This window comes from Cervus elaphus, chromosome 20 (genome assembly GCF_910594005.1).
Source record: "Cervus elaphus chromosome 20, mCerEla1.1, whole genome shotgun sequence".
NCBI lineage: Eukaryota > Metazoa > Chordata > Mammalia > Artiodactyla > Cervidae > Cervus > Cervus elaphus.
The window spans coordinates 104,325,429-104,334,795 of record NC_057834.1 but is presented as its reverse complement, the minus strand read 5'-3'; the positions used below and the strand labels follow the sequence as shown (position 1 = coordinate 104,334,795).

General features: G+C 41.0%; 1 pseudogene; it reads left to right on the top strand.

The window, feature by feature from the left end:
* LOC122677767 overlaps nt 1–9,367 on the top strand; it is a 48,009-nt pseudogene that overhangs the window by 16,242 nt on the left and 22,400 nt on the right.

The following is a 9,367-nucleotide window of genomic DNA, read 5'->3' as shown; positions in this document are numbered from 1 at the left end:
CTTATGGTCCAACTCTCACATCTGTACATGACTACTGGACAAACCATGGCTTTGACTAGACAGACCTTTGTTGCCAAAGTAATGTCTCTGCTTTTTAATATGCTGTCTAGGTTTGTTATGGCTTTTCTTTAAAGGAGGAAGCATTTTTTAATTTCATGGCTGCAATCATCGCCTGCAGTGATTTTGGAGCAAGAAAATAAAGTCACTGTTTCCATTTTTCCCCCCATCTATTTGCCATGAAATGATGGGACCAGATGCCACAATCTTCATTTTTTGAATGTTGAGTTTTAACCCAGCTTTTTCACTCTCATCTTTCTCTTTTATCAAGAAGTTCTTTAGTTCCTCTTAGGTCCTCCTTTGATTCCTCATAGTAACCTTGATAACTTCAGATGCAGCTCCTGTTTTTAGTTTGTTTCACTAAGAAGGATACAATGGGAGAAGATGGCCACATCCTAGTCTCAGGCAAGTCTCTGAAATAGGCTGCCAGGTGTGGATCCTTGGCTTCACACACAAAAAGTTCAAGAGCAAACCATAGTAAAGTGAAAGCAGGTTTATTTAGAGAGATACATGTTCCATAAACAGAAGGTTGGTTTGTCACAGATTTTGAGAGTGGCCATGGGAGAAATACACTCCACAGACAGTGTGAGCCATCTCAGAAGGTGAGAGGTCCCAAGATATGTGAGTGATTAGTTTTCATGGGCTGGGTAATATCATAGACTAATGAGTGAGAGGTTTATTCCAACTGTTTTGGAGAAGGGATGGAAATTTCCAAGAATTGGGTCACTGCCCACTTTTTGGTCTTTGATGGTTGGCCTTGGAACTATTGTGGTGCCTATGGGTGTGTCATTTAGCTTGCTGATGAGATCACAACACTGCACTCATTTATCTGCTTGTAGCCTATGCTTTTAATCTTATTTATTTAAGTGCTCTTTATCTCATTTCTTCTTATGAGGTAAAAATTGCTAGGCAGTCAGTGTGGAACTCTGAGATCTCCATCTTTTTTTCAGTAAACATCTTGCTCCATTATCCTAAAAACTATATCCTTTATCTTGAATTCCTGGAATGTATCTTTGGTCTGATAAATTATCAGCACTCAGATCTAGGGAAGGGCAGTAATCAGCTTCTCTTCCATATTCCTGAAGGAAAAAAAAAAAAACAATAACTGGTGATCATTAATCTTAAGCCCATATATCTGGTCCAGTGTAAAATGGCCAGGGGGCATGAAAAAGGGTGGTGACTTAATCTGAGGATCAAGAGAAGCCATAAAGATATTAAGCTAAGTATCTTGATCTTTAAACTGACTCATTTAGAAATAGTGATTTAAGAACAGGAGCCAAGCAAAAATGTACAGATTAATAATGGTAAAGATATAAAACTGCTGTAATCCCTGCCTTTGGGAGTACTCTTTATCCCTTCTATGTGTCTTTGCTGACAGCTTTGTACTTTCCTCCTCTCTAATATATCCTATTTGCTTGCTACTGTGAGTGTTTGCATGTTCATGGATTACATTCTGCTCCATGAATAGGAACTTGGATTCCCATTTCACTTGCAGGACTAAAGAATTGGGGCTGTGGGCTCACCTTTCTACCCATTAAATCTTTTTTCTCCTCTGTTGGTGGTGGTTTAGTCGCTAAGGTGTCTGACTCTTGTGACCCCATGGACTGTAGCCCACCAGGCTCCTCTGTCCATGGGATTTTCCAGGCAAGAATATTGGAGTGGATTGCCATTTCCTTCTCCAGGGGATCTTTCCAATGCAGGGATTGAACCCAGGTCTCCTGCATTGCAGGCAGATTCTTCATGTTTTTAACTTCTTGTATTCAAGATAACCTTTGATTCACTTAGGTTAAATACCCTTTATCACATATTCTTGGAGTTTCCAGTGCTTATTTTTTAATTTTGTTTCATTTCTTTGACCAATATTTGCTTCCCAGGTGATTCAGTGGTAAAGAATCTGCCTGCCAATGCAGGAGACATAGGAGATGTGGGTTCAAGGGTTAGGAAGACCCCCTGGAGGAGGAAATGGCAACCCACTCCACTATTTTTGCCTGAAAAATCCCAAGGACAGAGGAGCCTGGCAGGCTACAGTCCATAGGGTCACAAAGAGTTGGACAGGAGTGAGCACTTATTCTTAATGTAGTTAGCTTTAAGTCACTTTGAAACAGGCATATAGAGGGCAGGGCACAAACTTTAAACGAATGACAAAGCCTGAGGACAAGATACAAACTGTTTAGAACCAAATAAGTCCTTTATTTTCTTGGGCTCAAAAATCACTGCAGATAGTGACTGCAGCTGTGAAATTAAAAGACATTTGCTTCTTGGCAGGAAAGCTATGATAAATCCAGACAGCATATTAAAAAGCAGAGGCACCACTTTGCTGACAAGGATCTTCTAGTCTAAGTTATGATTTTTCCAGTAGTCATGTTTGGATGTGAGAGTTGGACCATAAGGAAGGTAGAATGCCAGAGGGTTGATGTTTTCAAACTGTGATGATGGAGATGACTCTTGAGAGTCCTTTGGACAGCAAGGTCAAACCAGTCAATCCTAAAGGAAATCAGCCCTGAATATTCATTGGAAGGACTGACGCTGAAACTGAAGCTCCAATACTTTGGTCACCTGATTTGAAGAACCAACTCATTGGAAAAGTCCCTGATGCTAGGAAAGACTGAGGGCAGGAGGAGAAGGGGATGACAGAGAATGAGATGATTGGATGGCATCATCGACTCAATGAACATGAGTTTGAGCAATCTCTGGGAGAGAGACAAGGACAGGGAAGCCTGGCATCTGCAGTCCATAGGGTTGCAAAGAGTCAGACACAACTGAGCAACTAAATGACTGAACAACAGCAACAACAAAATAAGTCCAAGATGGCTGTATCAACTTCCACTAGACCTTGAGCCTCAGTATAGATGCTCATCATAACATATCAGCAAGTTAAATGACACACCCACACAGTATGACAGTTTGGAGGTCAATCATCAAAGCCAAACTATGGGCGGTGGCCAAATCCTTGAAAATCCCCACTCCTCCTCCCAAAATGTGAGATTATCCTCTCACTCATTACCCTATGAAATTGTTGTTCAGTCACACAGTCACGTCTGGCTCTTTGTGACCCCATGGACTGAAGCACATCAGGCTTCCCTGTCCTTTACTATCTCCTTGAGTTTACTCAAACTCATGTCCATTGAATCGGTGATGCCATCCAACCATTTCCTCCTCTATCTCTCTCTTCTATTCCTGCTCTCAACTTTTCCCAGCATTAGGGAGTTTTCCAATGTTTGCATCAGGTGACCAAAATACTGGAGCTTCAGCTTCAGTATCAGTCCTTCCAATGAGTATTGAGGGTTGATTTCCCTTAAGATTAGCTGGTTTGGTCTCCTTGCTGTCCAAGCGACTCTCAAGATTCTTCTCTAGCACCACAGTTGGAAGGCATCAATTCTTTGGTGCTCTGCCTTCTTTACGGTCCAGCTCTCACAACTGAATGTGACCACCTGGAAGACTATAGCCTTGACTATATGGACCTTTGTCAGTGGAGTAATGTCTCTGCTTTTCAACACACTGCCTGGATTTTTTGTAGTTTTCCTGCCGAGAAGCAATGGTCTTCTGATTTCATGGCTGCAGTCACCGTACACAATGATTTTAGAGCCCAAGAAGAGGAAATCTGTCACTACTACTACTCCAGTTTTCCTCCTTCTATTTGCCATAAAGTAATGGGGCCAGATGCCATGATCTTAGTTTTTTTAATACTTAGTTTTAAGCTGGCTCTTTCACTCTCCTCCTCCACACTCATCAAGAGGCTCTTTAGTTCCTCTTCACATTCTGCCATTAGTGTGGTATCATCCAAATATCTGAGGTTGTTGATATTTCTCCCACCTATCCTGATTCCAGCTTGTAACTCATCCAGCCTGGCATTTCTTATGATGTGCTCAGCATATAGGTTAAATAAACAAGATGACAGCATAAAAGCGCTGTTGTACTCCTTTCTCAATCCTGAACCAATCAGTTGTTCCATACAGAGTTCTAACTGTTGTCTATTCATTTTCCAAGATACTACATCCACTAGAGATGGCCTTTTGAAATTTATTACATACATTTTCCAGGCTTCCCTGAGGCCTCAGCAGTAAAAAACAAACAAACAAACAAAAAACAAACAAACAAAAAAAACTCGCCTGCAATGCAGGAGACTCAGGTTAGATCCCTGGTTTGGAAAGATCCCCTGGAGAAGGAAATGGCAGCCCACTCCATTATTCTTGCCTGGAAAATCCCATAGACAGAGGAGCCTAGCAGGCTATAATCCATGGGGCTTCAAAAAGTGTTCGACATGACTTAGCGACTAAACAACAGCAATAACATGTACTTTGCAAGATATTTTGGTACCTTAAACCCAAAAGACTAGATAAGAACCCTGGGTGAGATCTGAATATGCAGAAATTGGGCATGACAAAATTGTAATCACTGAGATAAAATTGTAAGATGGTCTCAGATGTGGGGGAAGATTAGGGGTATTGTTTAGCTGGAGGGTATGACCATAAGATGGTGGTAGACTTTCAGAATCCCTACTGCACTGGATCTTGAATCCAAGTCTAAAGCTGAGAGCAGTTCTGTAGGCTGAGAGAAGTCCTTAATGGACTTCTTAAGGATAGAATTCCATGACTTAGAAGGGGTTCTGGCAAATGCCAGGATGAGAGTGCCAGGCCTAGTGGACAGGGCAGAATGTTGGGGATGCCTGCATGATCATAATTCAAGTCAGGTGGGATGATTGGAGCAAGAGGTTGGGAGGGAGGTGTTGTAAGGGCAGAGAAGCAGAAAGTGGTTTGCATGGAAGTAATCACAGAAGTCCTGAGTGTTCTAAGGGGGTGGAGGGAAGAGAGGAAGAGTTGAAAATGAAACTGTATATAAAGGGATTTAAAGAGAAGAGCCCGAGACGGGGATCTGGAGGAGGAGACCATGGAGAGCAGTTATAGAAGCTGAGGGGCAGAGCTGTGCTGAGCTACAAGGAGGCACCAAGGTGAAGCTGAACACCAGTGGAAGAGGGGGGGATGTTGGTGAAGACTCCTCTTTCTGGATGGCGCCCTCACTGCTGGTAGTAAATTCGTGAGCGTTAGAGAGCAGAATGGAAGCACTGATAGGAAGTAAATTCTGGAGAGAATGGAATCTTCACCCCTCAGATATTTTCATTTTATTCATAATTAACAAACAAAATACTAGAGAATAGTGCTTGCTGTTGTTTGGACTAGGAGGTCAAATTTCACCTTACCTATCTGGGTAGCGTGTATTCAGTGGAAAATATTAACTGATGTTTTCAGTCAAAGAGAAGTCAACTAGAGGAGAAAACAAAACAGAGGAGGTATCCTTCATTTTACAATTTGCTACAAATTTCTTTTAAACAGATCTCTCTTAGCGTGCTGAAAATATTCAACTTACAAAGATTTTGGATTTGCCGAGCTTTTCCATGAAGTGATGTGTAAAAAATGCCTTGTTGTTGCTGTTTAATCACCAAGTTGTATCCAGTTCTTTTGTAACTCCATGGACTGTAGCCCACCAGGTTCCTCTGTCCATGGGATTTTCCAAGTAAGAATTCTGGAGTGAGTTGCCATTTCCTCCTCCAGGGGATCTTCCCAACCCAGAAATTGAACCCATGTTTCCTGTGTCTCTCACTCTAGCTGGCAGATTTTTTTTTTTTTTTAAACCAGTGAGTCATTTGGGAAGGTCCTCAATAAATGTTAGTTATCTCTCTCTCCCACCTCCCACTCCCCATACATATCTAGGCAAATTAGGCCTGGTGCTCTGTCACAGGGAGCTATGTTCTTCCTGCTTAGAAATTAGATTAGTGCTTCTTGTCTGGGGCCAGACGCCTCTGTGTCTCTCCTAACCAGAGGCTGAGAGCTCACCAGTGTTGACCTTTCCAACACGCATCAGCATTCACCCCTTCTAGGCCTGCTCATTTTGACTGATGTCTACAACCGGATAATCACTTTGGAAGCTTCTGGATAATCACTTCTAATCTCCTGCTCCTGGAGGGGTGTAGAAAATGTCACTCGTGCCGTCTTTTGTGACTTGGTTACCAGCAAATACCCACATTGGCTGTGGTGGACTCTGGGACAAAAGGGGAAGTCTAACCACTCAATACACCAGCAAATTTGGAAAACTCAGCAATGGCCATGGGACTGGAAAAGGTTAGCTTTCATTCCAATCTCAAAGAAGGGCAATATAAAACAATGTTCAAACTATTGTGCGATTGCACTCATTTCACATGCTAGAAAGGTAATGCTCAACATCCTTCAAGCTAGGCTTCAACGGTACAGCATCTGAGAACTTCCAGATGTACAAGCTGAATTTAGAAGAGGCTGAGAAACCAGAGATCAAGTTGTCAACATCCGTTGGATCATAGAAAAAAGCAAGAGAATTCCAGAAAAAGCATCTACTTCTGCTTCATTGACTAAGCTAAAGTCTTTGATTGTGTGGATAACGACAAACATGCTAAATCTTAAAGACATTGGAATACTTTACCTGCCTTCTGAGAAACCTGTATGCAGGTCAAGAAGCAATAGTTAGAATTGGACATGGAACAACAGGTGGGTTCAAAATTAGGAAAGGAGCATGTCAAGGCTGTATATTGTCACCCTGCTTATTTAACTTCTATGCAGAGTACATCACGCAAAATGCCAGGCTAGAGAATGCTCAGGCTGGAATGAAGACTGCTGGGAGACATAACAACAACCTCAGATACGCAGATGACTCGACCCTAATGGGGGAAAGTGAAGAGGAATGAAAGAGCCTCTTGATGAGGTTGAAGGGGAAAGTGAAAAAACTAGCTTAAAACTCAACATTCAAAAAATAAGTATCATGGATTCTGGTCCCATCTCTTCATATCAAATAGATGGGGAAACAATGGAAACAGTGATAGACTCTATTTCCTTGGGTTCCAAAATCACTACAGATGCTGACTACAGCCATGAAATTAAAAGACACTTGCTCCTTGGAAGAAGGAGCTATGAAAAAGGAGAATAGCTATGACAAAACTAGACAGTGTATTAAGAAGCAGAGACATCACTTTGTTGACAAAGGTCCATATAGTCAAAGCTATGGTTTTTCCAGTAGTCCTGTAAGGATGTGAGGTTTGGACCATAAAGAAGGCTGAGCACCAAAAAATTGGTGCTTTCTTTTTTTTTTTTTTTGGATTTTTTTTTTTCATTTATTTTTATTAGTTGGAGGCTAATTGCTTCACAACATTTCAGTGGGTTTTGTCATACAATGACATGAATCAGCCATGGAGTTACATGTATTCCCCATCCCGATCCCCCCTCCCACCTCCCTCTCCACCCGATTCCTCTGGGTCGTCCCAGTGCACCAGGCCCGAGCACTTGTCTCATGCATCCCACCTGGGCTGGTGATCTGTTTCACTATAGATAATATACATGCTGTTCTTTCGAAACATCCCACCCTCACCTTCTCCCACAGAGTCCAAACGTCTGTTCTGTACATCTGTGTCTCTTTTTCTGTTTTGCATATAGGTTTATCGTTACCATCTTTCTAGATTCCATATATATGTATTAGTATGCTGTAATGTTCTTTATCTTTCTGGTTTACTTCACTCTGTATAATGGGCTCCAGTTTCATCCATCTCATTAGAACTGATTCAAATGAATTCTTTTTAACGGCTGAGTAATATCCCATGGTGTATATGTACCACAGCTTCCTTATCCATTCATCTGCTGATGGGCATCTAGGTTGCTTCCATGTCCTGGCTATTATAAACAGTGCTGCGATGAACATTGGGGTGCACGTGTCTCTTTCAGATCTGGTTTCCTCAGTGTGTATGCCCAGAAGTGGGATTGCTGGGTCATATGGCAGTTCTATTTCCAGTTTTTTAAGAAATCTCCACACTGTTTTCCATAGTGGCTGTACTAGTTTGCATTCCCACCAACAGTGTAAGAGGGTTCCCTTTTCTCCACACCCTCTCCAGCATTTATTGCTTGTAGACTTTTGGATAGCAGCCATCCTGACTGGTGTGTAATGGTACCTCATTGTGGTTTAGATTTGCATTTCTCTAATAATGAGTGATGTTGAGCATCTTTTCATCTGTTTGCTAGCCATCTGTAGGTCTTCTTTGGAGAAATGTCTGTTTAGTTCTTTGGCCCATTTTTTGATTGGGTCGTTTATTTTTCTGGAATTGAGCTTCAGGAGTTGCTTGTATATTTTTTAGATTAATCCTTTGTCTGTTTCTTCATTTGCTATTATTTTCTCCCAATCTGAGGGCTGTCTTTTCACCTTACTTATAGTTTCCTTTGTTGTGCAAAAGCTTTTAAGTTTCATTAGGTCCCATTTGTTTAGTTTTGCTTTTATTTCCAATATTCTGGGAGGTGGGTCATAGAGGATCTTGCTGTGATTTATGTCGGAGAGTGTTTTACCTATGTTCTCCTCTAGGAGTTTTATAGTTTCTTGTCTTACATTTAGATCTTTAATCCATTTTGAGTTTATTTTTGTGTATGGTGTTAGAAAGTGTTCTAGTTTCATTCTTTTACAAGTGGTTGACCAGTTTTCCCAGCACCACTTGTTAAAGAGGTTGTCTTTTTTCCATTGTATATCCTTGTCTCCTTTGTCGAAGATAAGGTGTCCATAGGTTTGTGGATTTATCTCTGGGCTTTCTATTCTGTTCCATTGATCTATATTTCTGTCTTTGTGCCAGTACCATACTGTCTTGATGACTGTGGTTTTGTAGTAGAGTCTGAAGTCAGGCAGGTTGATTCCTCCAGTTCCATTCTTCTTTCTCAAGATTACTTTGGCTATTCGAGGTTTTTTGTATTTCCATACAGATTGTGAAATTCTTTGGTCTAGTTCTGTGAAAAATACCGTTGGTAGCTTGATAGGGATTGCATTGAATCTATAGATTGCTTTGGGTAGAATAGCCATTTTGACAATATTGATTCTTCCAATCCATGAACACGGTATGTTTCTCCATCTGTTTGTGTCCTCTTTGATTTCTTTCATCAGTGTTTTATAGTCTTCTATGTATAGGTCTTTTGTTTCTTTAGGTAGATATACTCCTAAGTATTTTATTCTTTTTGTTGCAATGGTGAATGGTATTGTTTCCTTAATTTCTCTTTCTGCTTTTTCATTGTTAGTTTATAGGAATGCAAGGGATTTCTGTGTGTTAATTTTATATCCTGCAACTTTACTATATTCATTGATTAGCTCTAGTAATTTTCTGGTAGAGTCTTTAGGGTTTTCTCTGTAGAGGATCATGTCATCTGAAAACAATGAGAGTTTCACTTCTTCTTTTCCTATCTGGATTCCTTTTACTTCTTTTTCTGCTCTGACTGCTGTGGCCAAAACTTCCAACACTATGTTGAATACCAGTGGTGAGAGT